At 40.3% G+C, this 17,672-nt stretch overlaps 1 long non-coding RNA gene across 2 annotated transcripts in view; it reads left to right on the top strand.

The window, feature by feature from the left end:
• Nucleotides 1–17,672, top strand: part of LOC139757878 (uncharacterized) — a 222,664-nt gene that overhangs the window by 81,826 nt on the left and 123,166 nt on the right. For both annotated transcript variants that reach the window (XR_011714730.1, XR_011714729.1), the window contains exon 3: nt 7,567–7,645. This is a non-coding gene — a long non-coding RNA (uncharacterized lncRNA). The remainder of the gene's footprint in view (nt 1–7,566; nt 7,646–17,672) is intronic.

The raw sequence follows: 17,672 nt of genomic DNA, 5'->3' as shown, positions 1-17,672 counted from the left end.
AAAAACTGGAGGAAGTGAAGTGCTTTAGATATCTGGGAGTGGATCTGGCAGCGGATGGAACCATGGAAGCGGAGGTGGATCATAGGGTGGGGGAGGGGGCGAAAATCCTGGGGGCCTTGAAGAATGTGTGGAAGTCGAGAACATTATCTCGGAAAGCAAAAATGGGTATGTTTGAAGGAATAGTGGTTCCAACAATGTTGTATGGTTGCGAGGCGTGGGCTATGGATAGAGTTGTGCGCAGGAGGATGGATGTGCTGGAAATGAGATGTTTGAGGACAATGTGTGGTGTGAGGTGGTTTGATCGAGTGAGCAACGTAAGGGTAAGAGAGATGTGTGGAAATAAAAAGAGCGTTGTTGAGAGAGCAGAAGAGGGTGTTTTGAAGTGGTTTGGGCATATGGAGAGGATGAGTGAGGAAAGATTGACCAAGAGGATATATGTGTCGGAGGTGGAGGGAACAAGGAGAAGAGGGAGACCAAATTGGAGGTGGAAAGATGGAGTGAAAAAGATTTTGTGTGATCGGGGCCTGAACATGCAGGAGGGTGAAAGGAGGGCAAGGAATAGAGTGAATTGGAGCGATGTGGTATACCGGGGTTGACGTGCTGTCAGTGGATTGAATCAAGGCATGTGAAGCGTCTGGGGTAAACCATGGAAAGCTATGTAGGTATGTATATTTGCGTGTGTGGGCGTATGTATATACATGTGTATGGGGGGGGGGTGGGCATTTCTTTCGTCTGTTTCCTTGCGCTACCTCGCAGACGCGGGAGACAGCGACAAAGTATAATAAATAAATAAATAATAACATCTTACTTCCTGGCTTATATTAAGCGCACAAAGAATACTTCTGCAACCTTATTGACATGCTTTGCAACCTTTTGGGACATTTCATAAGAGGCTTTTTAAATAACATTCTAAGGGCTTGTGATGTATCAATTGTTACTAATTTGCCATAAACATATAATTCAAAGTGCTTCACTACAAATATAATGGCAAGGATTAACTTTTCAGTTTAGGCATATATCTGTTCAGTGTCAGATAATACTCTGTAAACATAGGCCATTGGTTGTCCATTTTTCAATAAAGCTGCACCCAGTCCATACACTGAAGCATCACATTGCAGTGTGACATCACTCTTTCAATCAAAGTGGTTCAGTATTGATGCATTTATTGTCATTTGATTTTCTCAAGTGCCTCATCATGATGTGCATCCCATTGCCAAACTAAATTTTTCTTTTCAAGCCTTCTCAGATTTGTAGTTACCTTTGACAAACCTGGTAGAAATTTAGATAGGTAATATTTTACATCAGTGGGAGTTTTCAAATTTTAGATGGCTCCTTTTATCATGGGATGTGTTCAAACACCATCTCTTGTCAACAAGTATCAATGTATGTTATTTTTAGAGTTTTATTTCCTTTTGTCTTTGTTTAACTTAATGCCGTTTTCATGACATCTGTCTTGTTCCTCAGCAGGCAGTCATTATGATCCTTCCAAGCACTCTTTGTTTTTGTTGTTAAGCCTTATTTCAAACAGAATGTTGAAGTTAGTTAGAAAACTTAACTTTTCATGTGATTTTACTTGCCACAATCCATTCTTTGCATCCATTGTGAAGTATATCTGCCTTTATAAGTCAACATTATTTATTGTATTGTTGGCAAAGGGTAGTGAGGTCTCTTGATAGCCATTTGAATCGTTGGATCAAGACTTTCTATGATAGTGTCCTCCATATCTCTCAACTGTTCTTTCAATTTCTTCTGTAGAGCAAATTGACCTCTTCTGGAAGCACGAATCTCTGGCTGCACCATTGGGTCCAAATCAGTCTTGTAAGGACCTTCCAGATTACCTAACAGTTGAAAACATCTAAGATATCAGTCTATTATCTTTTTATTTAAGCCAGCAATCTAACTTGTCACATCCTTTACTTTACGATCTCCTTTCATATGTGGATTCTCATTAACCACAATCTTGATAAACTTAAGTCTGCTTATCAACATTACCTATGACTGAAGAGATATTTTCTTTCACAACAAGAAACCAAATCATGTGATATACTTCATCTCTTTCGCAGTTAAGAAATGTTGTACCCATAGTATATATATCGCATTTTTATCAAACATTTGCAATTTTTGCAGCATCTGTTGATTTGGCATGTCCTAATTTACCACCAACACTTCTTAGGTCCTTCATTTAGATTACATCACAAGTGACATGTGCCACTGGAATCAGTTTGAAAATAACTAAAATTTTTGTATACCATCATTTTAACATATTGCTGTTTATGTTTTAGCTCATTAATACCTCCTACCAGTTCCTCTAGTACACTGACCCTTTGAATTTCATTCTTATTATCTGGATCATGATTATCTACACTTTTGACCGTATTCTTTAGTTTATACGAGTTACACTGTTTGGCAAAATGATTGAGTTTAACACTTGGCACATGTCTTTCCAGTTACCTGACACATCCTCACATTTTGATCAAATCCTCAAAATTTATAATCCTCAGTATCTGTCTCATGTGTCTGTTTGCTGTGTACCTGCTTCTTATAGTATAACTTGTCATTCCTTGTACTCATGATTTCTTTGTGAGTTGCTTCTTCTGGTTTACTATTATTTTGTGAATTTTCACAAAATTTTGAGGCAGGTGTTTTAGGAGCAGCTGAGTGAGTGTATTAGCAGTTTGATGCACAAGACCGGGTTTTAGTGAAGGGTGATTTGAATGTGAAGGTGAGTATGTAGCAGTTGAGGGTATCATTGGTGTACCTGGGGTGTCCAGTGTTGTAAAGAAATGGTGAAGAGCTTGTGGATTGGTGTGCTGAAAAAAGACTGGTGATATGGAATACCTGATTTAAAAAGAGAGAGAAACATAAGTAAATGTATGTGAGTATGAGAGATGGTCAAAGGGCATCATTGAATTATGTATTCATTGATAGGCATGTAAAAGAGAGACTTTTGGATGTTAATGTGCCGAGAGTAGCAGTTGGAAGAATGTCTGATTGCTGGAGGGATGTCTGATCACCCCATCTATAGCCCATGCTTCGCAACCATAAAAATTTGTTGGAACCTCTGTTCCTTCAACATACCCGTTTTTGCTCTCTGAGATAACATTCTCGCCTTCCACACTTTATTCAACGCTCCCAGAACCTTCACCCCCTCCCTCACCCTGTGACTAACTTCCTCTTCCATGGTTCCATCCAATGCTAAGTCGACTCCCAGGTATCTAAAACACTTAACTTACTCCACTTTTTCTCCACTCAAACTTGCCTCCCAGTTAACTTGTCCCTCAATCCTACTGAACCTAATAACCTTGCTCATATTCACATTTACTCTCAACTTTCCCCTTTCACACACTTAACCAAACTCAGTCACCAATATCTTTAGTTTCTTACCTGAATCAGCCACCAGTGCTGTATCATCAGTGAACAACAACTGACTCACATCCCAGGCCCTCTCATCCACAGCAGACTGCATACTTCTCTCTAAAACTCTTGGATTCACCTCCCTAACTACCCCATCTGTAAACAAATCAAACAACCACGGGGACATCACGCACCCCTGCCGCAAACTGACACTCACTGGGAACTGATCACTTTCCTCTCTTCCTACTCGTATACATGCCTTACATCTGTGGTAAAAACTTTTCTCTGCTTCTAGCAACTTACCTCCCACACCATTTACCCTCAAAACCTTCCACAAAACATCTCTATCAACCCTATCATATGCCTTTTCCAGATCCATAAATGCTACATACAAATCCATATGTTTTTCAAAGTATTTCTCATACATTTTTCAAAGCAAACACCTGATCCACACATCCTCAACCACTTCTGAAACCACACTGCTCTTCTCCAATCTCATGCATTTTGCCAATCCTCAGGCACTTCACCATGATCCACACATGCAGTACCATCCAACCCGCTGCCTTGCCGGCTTTCATCCTCTGCAAAGCTTTCACTACATCTCTCTTTACCAAATAATTCTCCCTGACCCTCTCACTGTGCACACCACCTTGGCCAAAACACCCTATATCTGCCACTCTGCCATCAAACACATTCAGCAAGCATTCAAAATACTCACTCCATCTTCTCCTCACTTCATCACTTGTTGTTACCTCCCCATTTGCCCCCTTCACTGATGTTCCCATTTGTTCTCTTGTCTTACACATGTTATTCACCTCCTTCCAGAATATCTTTTTTATTCTTCCTAAAATTTAATGATACTCTCTCACCCCAACTCTCATTTGCCCTCTTTTTCAACTCTTCCACCTTTCTCTTGACCTCCTGCCACTTTCTTTTATACATCTCCCAATCATTTGCACTACTTCCCTGCAATAATCGTCCAAATGCCTCTCTCTTCTCTTTCACTAATAACCTTACCTCTTCATCCCACCACTCACTACCTTTTCTAATCTGCCCACCTCCCACCTTTCTCATGCCACATGCATCTTTTGCACAAGCCATCACTGCTTCCCTAAATACATCCCATTTCTCCCCCCACTCCCCTCATGTCATTGGTCTCACCTTTTGCTATTCAACACTCAATCTTTCCTGATACTTCCTCTCACAAGTCTCCTTTCCAAGTTCACTTACTCTCACCACTCTCTTCTCCCCAACATTCTCTCTTCTTTTCTAGAATCCTCTACAAGGTCTTCACCTTTGCCTTCAAAAGATAATGATGACATCCTTCCAGCTGCCCCTCTCAGCACACCAACATCCACAAGTCTCGTTTACACACCTGTCAATTAACACATAATCCAATAACACCCTTTGACCATCTATCCTTCTCACATATATATACTTGTGTAAATCTCTCTTTTTAAACCAGGTATTCCCAAACGTCAGGCCTTTTTCAGCACACAGATCCACAAGCTCTTCACCATTTTCATTTACAGCACTGAGCACCCCATGTACACCAATTATACCCTCAACTGCCACATTACTCACCTTTGCATTCAGATCACCCATCACTATAACCCGGTCTCATGCTGCTAACACACTCACTCGGCTGCTTCCAAAACACTTGCCTCTCAAGATCTTTCTTTTCATGACCAGGTGCATAGGCACCAATAATTATCCATCTCCATCCAGTTTCAGTTTTACCCACATCAATCTAGAATTTACTTCTTTACACTCTTATCACATACTCCCACAACTCCAGCTTCAGGAGTAGTGCTACTCCTATCTTTGCTCTTGTCACCAACCCGTGACTTTACTTCCAAGACATTCCCAAACCACTCTTCCCCTTTACCCTTGAGCTTCGTTTACCTCAGAGCCAGAACATCCAGGTTCCTTTCCTCACACATACTACCTATCTCTCCTTTCTTCTCATTTTGGTTACATCCACTTACATTCAGACACTTCAATCTGGGCCTTCGAGGAGGATGAGCACTTCCTACTTGACTCTTTCTGTTTCCCCTTTTAGAAATTTGTATAGAGGGGCTGGTATGCAGTCTGTTGTGGATAAGAGGGCTTGGGAAGTGAGTCAGTTGTTGTTTGCTGATGATACAGTGCTGATGGCTGATTTGGGCAAGAAACTGCAGAGGTTGTTGACTGAATTTGAGAAAGTGTGTGAAAGGAGAAAGTTAAGAGTAAATGTGAATAAGAGCAAGGTTATTAGGTTCAGTAGGGTTCCTCAAAATTTTCTCAATTTAAACCACAACCAGTGTGTCCCTCTACCCTGCTGAACCTAATAACATAGCTAATATTCACATTTTCCCTGGACTTCTTTCTTTCACATGCACTTCTAAATTCAGTCACCAACTTCTGAAGTTTCTCGCTTGAGTCAACCACCAGTACTGTGTCATTAGCAAACAACATTTAACTAACTTTCTAGAGTCCTTCATCCCCTGCAGACTGCTTACTTGCCTCTCTGTCCAAGACTCATGGATTTACTCCACCTAACCACCATATCCATAAACAAATTAAACAACCATGGTGACATCACATGCAAGTGCCACAGACCTACCTTCACTTGGAATCACTCACTCTTTCTTGACCTGCTTTCACTTTGAACCACTCGCTCTCTTTTCTTCCTACCCATATTCATGCTTTACACCCTTGATAAAATCTTTTCAGTTTCTAATAACTTCCTTCCTACACCATGTATTCTAAAAACTTACAAAGCTTCACTAGATTCATAACTACCACTCTCAAATGTTGTTTCAATAAGTTTCACTTAGACATATTCTTTAAAGGAAACACCTCTTACACTTCTGAAACCACATTGTTCCTCCCAAGTCTGATTCTCTCTTCATTTCTTCACCCTCCCAAGCATTACTCTACCATACAATTTAGCAGTTATGCACAACATACTTATACCACTGTAGTTAGAACACTCGCTTTTATCCCCATTGCCTTTAAACACTGGCAGTACACATGATTCCACCAATCCTCAGGCATCTCACTATGATATTTACATTCACTGAAAATCCTAACTAACCAATCAACAACACAGTCGCCCTTTTTTTTTTTTTAAGAAACTCTACTGCAGTGTCATCCACCCAAGCTGCCTTGCCATTTTCACTACCTCTTCCCTCTTCAGCAAACCACTCTCCATGACTCTCTCTTCCCATATCACCCTCGCCCAAACATCTGAGATCTGCTCTTTTCATCGAACACACAAGTCTTTCAAAATACTTACTTCACCTCCTGTATGTTCAGGCCTCAATCACTTGAAATCTTTTTCACTCCATCTTTCCATCTCCAGTTTAGTCTCCCATTTCTCTTTGTTTCCTCCACCTCTGACACATATATCCTCTTTGCCAACCTTTTTTATTAACTCATTCTCTCCATATGTCCAAACCACTTCAACACACCCTCTTCTGCTCTCTCAACCACACTTTTTTTTTTCATTACCTCGCATCTCTCTTACCCTTTCATTACTTACTCGATCAAAGCACCTTACACCACATATTGTCCTCAAACATTTCATTTCCAGCACATCTATCCTCCTGTGCACAACCCTATCTATAGCCCATGTCTTGCAAATGTACAACATTGATGGAACTACTATTCCTTCAAACATACCCATTTTTGCTCCGAGATAACAGTCTCTCTTTCCACACATTCTTCCTCGTTCCCAGAGCCTTCACCCTCTCCCCATCCTGTGATTCACTTCTGCTTCCATGGATCCATTTGCTGTCAAGTCCACCCCCAGATATCTGAAACACTTCACTTCCTCCAATTTTTCTCCATTCAGACTTACATCCCAACTAAGGGCCAATTCACACTATACTGTTCGTCTTCATTTGGTTACTGTTTTTTTGCACTCCAGCAGAATGTCACTGTGATCACACTATATGTCTAGGATCCAGTCAGTCTGCATACAGCTGTTGCTCTGACATGGTGCCTCAGAAATTTAGTGTGAAGCACCTCGCTGCAATTGCATTGCTTTTGGATGAAGATGAGAAGAGGGTCATTTATATGAAGAAAAGAGTGTGGGTACACAAGTACCAAATGAAGAGAAAACCAGGGGGTGAATTTTGTACTCTCGTTAAGGAATTAAAAGATTATGAAGTGATGTTTTATCAGTACTTCAGAATGACAAAATTTCATTTCAACTATTTGTTTCAGAAGATAGAAGGGGACTTGCTTAAGACCAATACTTGCCTTCGAGAGGGTATTTCACCGAGGGAGAGATTGGCTGTTTGAGGTTAGTACCAAACTCAGTGCGTTGTCTGTGAAACATTTTATTACACAAATCAGTACAAAGAATAATGTTTACCTTTTTATTAGCTAAAAACTTTTGACAAAAAAAAAAATCTTAGAACTTAGTTTCTTAGAAAATATGTTATCATTATTATTATTATTATTATTATTATTATTATTATTATTATTAAACTTTGTCGCTGTCTCCCGCATTAGCGAGGTAGCGCAAGGAAGCAGATGAAAGAATGGCCCAACCCACCCACATATACATGTATATACATACACGTCCACACACGCACATATACATAACTATATATCTCAACGTATACATATATATACACACAAAGACGTATACATATATACACATGTACATAATTCATACTGTCTGCCCGTCGCCACCCCGCCACACATGAAATAACCCCCTCCCCCCGCATGTGTGGGAGGTAGCGCTAGGAAAAGACAACAAAGGCCACGTTCATTCACACTCAGTCTCTAGCTGTCATGTATAATGCACCAAAACCACAGCTCCCTTTCCACATCCAGGCCCCACAGAACTTTCCATGGTTTACCCCAGACGCTTCACATGCCCAGGTTCAATCCATTGACAGCACGTCGACCCCAGTATACCACATCATTCCAATTCACTCTATTCCTTGCACACCTTTCACCCTCCTGCATGTTCAGGCTCCGAGCACTCAAAATCTTTTTCACTCCATCTTTCCACCTCCAGTTTGGTCTCCCACTTCTCGTTCCCTCCATCTGACACATATATCCTCTTGGTCAATCTTTCCTCACTCATTCTCTCCATGTGACCAACCCATTTCAAAACACCCTCTTCTGCTCTTTTAACCACACTCTTTTTATTACCACACATCTCTCTTACCCTTTCATTACTTATTTGATCAAACCACCTCACACCACATATTGTCCTCAAACATCTCATTTCCAGCACATCCATCCTCCTCTGCACAACTCTATCTATAGCCCACACCTCACAACCATATATCATTGTTGGAACCATTATTCCTTCAAACATACCCATTTTTGCTTTCCAAAATAACATTCTCGACTTCCACACATTTTTCAATGCGCCCAGAACTTTTGCCCCCTCCCCCACCCTATGATTCACTTCCGCTTCCATGGTTCCATCTGCTGCCAAATCCACTCCCAGATACCTAAAACACTTCACTTCCTCCAGTTTTTCTCCATTCAAACTTACCTCCCAATTGACTTGTCCCTCATCCCTACTGTACCTAACAACCTTGCTCTTATTCACACTTACTCTCAGCTTCCTTCTTTCACACATTTTACCAAACTCAGTCACTAGCTTCTGCAGTTTCTTACCCAAATCAGCCACCAGCGCTGTATCATCAGCGAACAACAACTGACTCACTTCCCAAGCTCTCTCATCCACAACAGACTGCATACTTGCCCCTCTTTCCAAAACTCTTGCATTCACCTCCCTAACAACCCCATCCATAAACAAATTAAACAACCATGGAGATATCACGCACCCCTGCCACAAACCAACGTTCATTGAGAACCAATCACTTTCCTCTCTTCCTACACGTACACATGCCTTACATCCTCAATAAAAACTTTTCACTGCTTCTAACAACTTGCCTCCCACACCATATATTCTTAATACTTTCCACAGAGCATCTCTATCAGCTCTTATCATATGCCTTCTCCAGATCCATAAATGCTACATACAAATCCATTTGCTTTTCTAAGTATTTCTCACATACATTCTTCAAAGCAAACACCTGATTCACACATCCTCTACCACTTCTGAAACCACACTGTTCTTCCTCAATCTGATGCTCTGTATGTGCCTTCACCCTCTCAATCAATACCCTCCTATATAATTTCTCAGGAATACTCAACAAACTTATACCGCTGTAATTTGAGAAAATATATTTTTTTTATTTACATAAATGGAATAATAACAATCCATGCTAGAAGCTAAATTAGAAATAGAGATAGAACTTTATTTCCTCAACAGAAAAAGACTTGCTATTTATTATTTTGCAATATCTTGTCATAATATAGAAGCTGAAGACATGATAGATATTACTAGAACTGTTCATGATAAAACAAAACAATAACTGCACCGTTGTCATCACTTTTACCAAATGTAATGTTGATTATCAGTTGAATACTAGAATTAAGTGAAAATATAGCCAGGTCTTTTGTAATTTTCGTAATTAGAAAAGGAAATACTTTAATAATCTTACATTGAATAATGTTAGTTAGGACTACTGGAAGCTGAGTAGGAAATGAGCATATCCTGAACTTTTCATGATAAAACAAAGGACTTTTTTTTCTGATCACTTATTAATTTTAACCATTCATACTAGAAGCTAAGTATAAGATTATACAGGTACACCACCGATTTTCCAGCACTCTTCATTCCAAAGCCTTGCCTGATTAACCATTTTGCTGGACCAACCATGGTCACAATGATAATTCAACACACCTCTAACTCACTGATTATACATCTCCCATGTGTCTAAAGTATACCATGGACTGTTGGAAATTTAGATTAAACAAATATTAAGTGTTTGAGCACCCTAAGATGGTAAGTCCGTCAGTAGAATGTTTAACTCCTGTGGGGCCTTCTTTGTCTTCTGTTGTTAGTGTTTTCCTAGGTGTGCATTGCCTAAATAATGCAGTTTCATCTGCATTATACACCTGCTCAGGACTGAGGTGCTCGTCAGTTGTGAGTTTTGCAAATTTGTCCTCATACTCTGCGGCTCCTTCATGGTTTGCAGACCGCTTTTCTCACACACTTTATTCATGGAAATTCCATAGCACTTCTTGAATCTTTAAAGTCATCCTTCACTATAGTCCCACTCATGTTGTAATTTAAGTTCTTTAAGGAACAACTTAGCCTGGTCTATTATCATGATACCTGACAAGTCCACTCCATCACTCCGACACTGTCGAAACCATTCCATCATCCTCATTCGTGCTCAGTACTCTTGCCATCTTTCATAAATTTTTCTTATCGTTATTTGCTTCTTGGAATCGCTGTCTACATAGAATTTCAATATTTTCTCCCTTTGCTTCTTTGCATCATAAACAGTTGATGAAACAATACTGTAGATGTCACACAGCTTACACACTGAAACACCATGGTCCATTTTTTTCAACAGTTCAATTTATCTTTAATCGATATGGACTGGTTGTTTACATTTGACACCAAGAATGATACTCTCATATGTCTTAGAAGCCATAGCTAGGGTTAAATTTAAGCAAAATAAGCTAAGAATCTTGCAGAATTGCGATATCACTACCAGTAAGTGCAGTGTAAAGAATATAAATAAGTTCGCCCTATACACAATGCCATCTGTGGCCACCCAGTAAACTAGTCTGGTGGCCGTGGTGATTTCAAGTGCCCTCATGTAATTTTGTCCAGACTAAAGGAGGTGCCGAAGCATCAGTTGCCAGAAATTTGGTGGTGTACCTGTAGATATAACTTGAGCTTGCTTTACATCATGTAGTACTGAGTATCCACGCTAGAAGTTGATAAGTTTGCTGGTGTTTGAGAAGCTGCATGTGTTCCTTTGGTGAATGGCACTTGTTCAAGAATTTGCTTTATTCTAAATCAGAAATGATTGAAAACAACTGTGTTTTGCATAAATTTTTATAATAGGGTGAAAATGTCTTTACTGTTGCAGCTATACTTTGAAAAAATAAATCAGTTGGATCTGTAAGCTTTTTTCTTTCTGACTTTTACCTTCCACTAAATATTTCATCAGAACTGATGCTGTGCCAGAGGGGTTTATGTGCTTACTAGACGAAGGTCTAATTGTGGTTTTACTTTTGATACCACCCTGTGATGAATTCTCTTCACAATGTTTTTGGCTTGGATTATATTCGCATTGTTATTGTTCTTTCAAGCTTTGTACATCATCTGCTTCCTCGATATTCTCTGCTCCTTCTTTACCATCTTCAAGGTTGCCCACCTTATATATAAAGCTTGATAAAAGAAATTTCATCCACATATCTCCATTTTGGTACATTGTTTCCTGCCCACTCTTTGTAGTACATCTTTTTAAATGTCTGGTACTGGTCTCTTAGTGCGGTCCATTTTAGTTTGTATTCACAGCCTGAAAATGATGAAAGGCTATTCATTATTTTCATGCTATATAAAATTTTATGGAATTAGTGTTACTTAAAATTTCCATAGAATGTCACTTCGATGTGTTAACCATACGGAGGTGAAAGAAAAAGAAATAAATTAAGCTCTCCTTTCTCCAAATGTTTACTAATTATTTTTTTTGTTGTTTAGATTCCTCACTACTGGCGATAGCTTTAGAACCATAATGTTCAGCTATTGTCTTAGTCATTCTACTGTTTACAGCATTGTCAATGTAAACAGCATTGTCAATGAAGTCTTTACATCTATCATCAAAAGATTGAAATCTGAGGTTAGGCCTAGGCGGCCTGCCAAGGAGACGTGGATGGCAAATATGTAAAATTTCAAGTATACTACCAAACAGTGGGTCACTTTTTTATAACTATAATCATACTTTTTCAGTTGTTTTGCTTGAACTCATGGATGCAAATTACAAATTTGTAGTGGTTGATATTGAGTCATACAGCAAAAATAGCAATAGGGTCTCTTCTCTCATTCGAAGCTCATTGAGCTGTTAGAAAAAGGTGTTCTTGACACCCTCCTCAGCACAGCTACCCAACTGGTCTTGCACTGCACCTTACATTATTGTCAGGGACAAAGCTTTCCTCTTGAAAACTTTTCTGTTGAGACCTTATCCCAGTTCACAGAGGAATAATGATACTGAGAAAAGGCTTTTAATTATTGGCTCTTACGTGCAAGGAGAGTGGTTGAAAACGCCTTTTGGGATAATGAGCCAGAAATTTAGAATGTATCAAAGGACACTGAATTTGTTACCTGATAATGCTAATATTATATTTGCAACTTGCATTTTGCATAGCTATTTATGTGACACTGTCACTGATGTTACAAACATGAATGTCACTAACATTGCAAGCTCTTTAGAAGACATAGCTAGACAGGGAGGAAATGCTCTAAAAGGTGCATTCCTTGTAAGAAAGATATAAAGAATTCTTGAATAGTCTTACTGGTTCTCTTCCTTGGGCCTAAACAGGGTTGAGATATAACCTATGAATAGGATGTTGAGATATAATGTATGAATAGGATATTGAGAGAGAGTCTGTGAATAGTAAAGAGAGAGCCTATGAATGGTAATGAATAGGATGTTGAGAGATAGCCTGTGAATGGTAATGAATAGGATGAAGGATTGAAATATTGTTTGTCACATCGTTATATTAAAAATTATTGAAATACAGTTAAAAAATGTGTGGAAGGGAAGAATGTTATCTTGGAGAGCAAAAATGGGTATGTTTGAAGGAATAGTAGTAACGACAATGTTATATGGTTGTGAGCCATGGGCTATAGATAGGGTAGTACGGAGGAGAGTGGATGTGTTGGAAATGAAACGTTTGAGGACAGTATGTGGTGTGAGATGGTTTGATTGAGTAAGTGATGTAAGGGTAAGAGAGATGTGTGGGGAAAGAAAAAGTGTGGTTGAGAGAGCAGAAGAGGAAGTGTTGAATGAGTGAGTGGGAAAGATTGACAAAGAGCATATTTGTGTCAGAGGTGGAGGGAACAAGGAGAAGCAGAAGACCGAATTGGAGGTGGAAGGATGAAGTGAAAATGATTTTGAGCAATCGGGGCTGTACATACGGGGAGGTTGAGAGGTGTGCAAAGAATAGATAGAACAATGTGTATACTGGGGTTGATGTGCCGTCAGTGGACTGAACCAGGGCATGTGAAACATATGGGGTAAACTATGGAAAGGTCTGTAAGGCCTGGCTGTTGATCGGGAGCTGTGGTTTTGGTCCATTACGTATGACAGCTGGAGACTGAGTGTGAATGAATGTGGCCTTTTTTTTCCGTTTTCCTGGTACAGCCTCTCTGAAGCAGGGGATAACGTTGCTGTTTTCCTGTTGGGTGGAGTAGCGACAGGAATGGATGAAGGCAAGCAAGTATGAATATGTACATGTGTATGTATATGTTTGTATATGTGCGTATGTGGACATTTGTGTATAGTATTATTTTTTTCATTATACTTAATTGCTGTCTCCCACGTTAGCTAGATAGCACAGGGAAACAGACGAAAGAGTGGCCCAACCCACCCACATACACTTGTATATACATAAATGCTCACACATGCACAATACATACCTATACATTTAAACGTATACATATACATACCCAGATATATACATATATACAAATGTACATATTCATACTTGCTGCCTTTATCCATTCCCGTTGCCACCCCGCCACACATGAAATAGCATCTGGGAAGGGGGGGGGGAGCACTAGGAAAAGACAAAAAAGGCCACTTTTATTCACACTCAGTCTCTAGCTGTCATGTGTAATGCACCAATACCACAGCTCCCTTTCCACATCAAGGCCCCACACAACTTTCCATGGTTTACCCTAGACGCTTCACATGCCCTGCTTCAATCCATTTTACAGCACATCCACCCCAGTATACCACATTGTTCCAATTCACTGTTCCTTGCATACCTTTCACCCTCCTGTATAATGTTTAGGCCTCGATCACTGAAATCTTTTTCACTCCATCTTTCCACCTCCAATTTGGTCTCCCACTTCTCATTCCCTCTACCTTTAAGACATCTATCCTCTTTGTCAATCTTTCCTCACTCATTCTCTCCATGTGACCAAACCATTTCAACACACCCTCTTCTGTGTTCTCAGCCACACTCTTTTTGTTACCACACATCTCTCTTACCCTTTCATTACTTACTCGATCAAACCACCTCACACCACATATTGTCCTCAAACATTTCATTTCCAACACACCCACCCTCCTCTGCACAACCATATAACATTGTTGGAACCACTATTCCTTCAAGCATACCCATTTTTGCTCTGAGATAAAGTTCTCGCCTTCCACACATTCTACAATGCTCCAAGGACCTTTGCCCCCTCCCCCACCATATGAATCACTTCTGCTTCCATGGTTCCATCCATTGCTAAATCCACTCCCAGATATTTAAAATGCTTCACTTCCTCCAGTTTTTCTCCATTCAAACTTTTCTCCCAATTAACTTGTCCCTCAACCCTGCTAAACATAATAACCTTGCTCTTATTCATATTTACTCTCAGCTTTCTTTTTTCACACTTTATCAAGCTCAGTCACCAGCTTCTGCAGTTTCTCACCCGAATCAGCCACCAGCACTGTATCATCAGCGAACAACAACTGACTCACTTCCCAAGCCCTCTCATTCAGAATAGACTGCATACTTGCCCCTCTCTTCAAAATTCTTACATTCCATTCCCTAACCACCTCATCCATGCACAAATTAAACAACCATGGAGACATCACGCACCCCTTCCACCAACCAACATTCACTGGGAATAAATCACTTTCCTCTCTTCCTACTCATACACATGCCTTACATCCTTGGTAAAATATTTTCACTGCTACTAGCAATTTACTTCCCACACCACATACTCTTAATACCTTCCACAAAGCATCTCCATCAGCCCTATCATATGCCTTCTCCACACCCATAAATGCTACATACAAATCTGCTTTTCTAAGTATTTCTCACATACATTCTTCAAAGCAAACACCTGATCCACATATCCTTTAGCACTTCTGACACCATACTGCTCTTCCTCAGTCTGATGCTCTGTACATGCCTTCACCCTCTCAATCAATACACCCCATATAATTTCCCAGGAATACTCAGCAAACTTATACTTTTGTAATTTGAACATTCACCTTTATCCCCGTTGCCTTTGTACAATGGCACTATGCATGCCTTCTGCCAATCCTCAAGCACTGCACCATGAACCATACATAGATGGAATATCCTTACCAACCTATCGACAACAGAATGACCCCCTTTTTTTTTATAAATTCCACTGCAATACCATCCAAACCTGTTGCCTTTTCCAGCTTTCATCTTCCACAAAGCTTTCACTGCCTCTTCTTTCTTTACCATTCTCCCTAACCCTCTCACTTTGCACAACACCTCAACCAAAACACCCTATCTGCCACTCTATCATCAAACACATTCAACAAACTATATATGTATATATTTATTTTTATTTATCATACTTTATCGCTGTCTCCTGTGTCAGCGAGGTAGTGCAAGGAAACAGACAAAAGAATGGCCCAACCCACCCATATACCCATGTCCATACATGCACATACACATACCTATACATCTCAACGTATACAAATATATACACACACAGACATTTATATGCATTTCTATTTTATTATACTCTGTCGCTGTCTCCCGCATTAGCAAGGTAGCGACACACAGATATATATATATATATATATATATACAATGTTGTATGGTTGCGAGGTGTGGACTATGGATAGAGTTGTGCGCAGGAGGATGGATGTGCTGGAAATGAGATGTTTGAGGACAATTTGTGGTGTGAGGTGGTTTGATCGAGTAAGTAACGTAAGGGTAAGAGAGATGTGTGGAAATAAAAAGAGCGTGGTTGAGAGAGCAGAAGAGGGTGTTTTGAAATGGTTTGGTCACATGGAGAGAATGAGTGAGGAAAGATTGACCAAGAGGATATATGTGTCGGAGGTGGAGGGAACGAGGAGAAGAGGGAGACCAAATTGGAGGTGGAAAGATGGAGTGAAAAAGATTTTGTGTGATCGGGGCCTGAACATGCGGGAGGGTGAAAGGAGGGCAAAGAATAGAGTGAATTGGAGCGATGTGGTATACCGGGGTTGACGTACTGTCAGTGGATTGAATCAAGACATGTGTATGGGGGTGGGTTGGGCTATTTCTTTCGTCTGTTTCCTTGCGCTACCTCGCAAACGCGGGAGACAGCGACAAAGCAAAAAAAAAAAAAAAAAAAAAAAAAAAAAAATCCTCCCCTCCTTGTATTAACTTTCTAAAATGGGAAACAGAAGAAGGAGTCACACGGGGAGTGCTCATCCTCCTCGAAGGCTCAGAGTGGGGTGCCTAAATGTGTGTGGATGTAACCAAGATGTGAAAAAAGGAGAGATAGGTAGTATGTTTGAGGAAAGGAACCTGGATGTTTTGGCTCTGAGTGAAACGAAGCTCAAGGGTAAAGGGGAAGAGTGGTTTGGGAATGTCTGGGGAGTAAAGTCAGGGGTTAGTGAGAGGACAAGAGCAAGGGAAGGAGTAGCAATACTCCTGAAACAGGAGTTGTGGGAGTATGTGATAGAATGTAAGAAAGTAAATTCTCGATTAATATGGGTAAAACTGAAAGTTGATGGAGAGAGGTGGGTGATTATTGGTGCATATGCACCTGGGCATGAGAAGAAAGATCAAGAGAGGCAAGTGTTTTGGGAGCAGCTGAATGAGTGTGTTAGTGGTTTTGATGCACGAGACCGGGTCATAGTGATGGGTGATTTGAATGCAAAGGTGAGTAATGTGGCAGTTGAGGGAATAATTGGTACACATGGGGTGTTCAGTGTTGTAAATGGAAATGGTGAAGAGCTTGTAGATTTATCTGCTGAAAAAGGACTGATGATTGGGAATACCTGGTTTAAAAAGCGAGATATACATAAGTATACTTATGTAAGTAGGAGAGATGGCCAGAGAGCGTTATTGGATTACGTGTTAATTGACAGGCGTGCGAAAGAGAGACTTTTGGATATTAATGTGCTGAGAGGTGCAACTGGAGGGATGACTGATCATTATCTTGTGGAGGCTAAGGTGAAGATTTGTATGGGTTTTCAGAAAAGAAGAGTGAATGTTGGGGTGAAGAGGGTGGTGAGAGTAAGTGAGCTTGAGAAGGAGACCTGTGTGAGGAAGTACCAGGAGAGACTGAGTGCAGAATGGAAAAAGGTGAGAACAATGGAAGTAAGGGGAGTGGGGGAGGAGTGGGATGTATTTAGGGAATCAGTGATGGATTGCGCAAAAGATGCTTGTGGCATGAGAAGAGTGGGAGGTGGGTTGATTAGAAAGGGTAGTGAGTGGTGGGATGAAGAAGTAAGAGTATT

The sequence above is a fragment of the Panulirus ornatus genome, chromosome 28 (assembly GCF_036320965.1).
Source record: "Panulirus ornatus isolate Po-2019 chromosome 28, ASM3632096v1, whole genome shotgun sequence".
Classification (NCBI taxonomy): domain Eukaryota; kingdom Metazoa; phylum Arthropoda; class Malacostraca; order Decapoda; family Palinuridae; genus Panulirus; species Panulirus ornatus.
The sequence above is the reverse complement of the archived record's forward strand: the minus strand, read 5'-3'. Positions and strand labels throughout refer to the sequence as shown.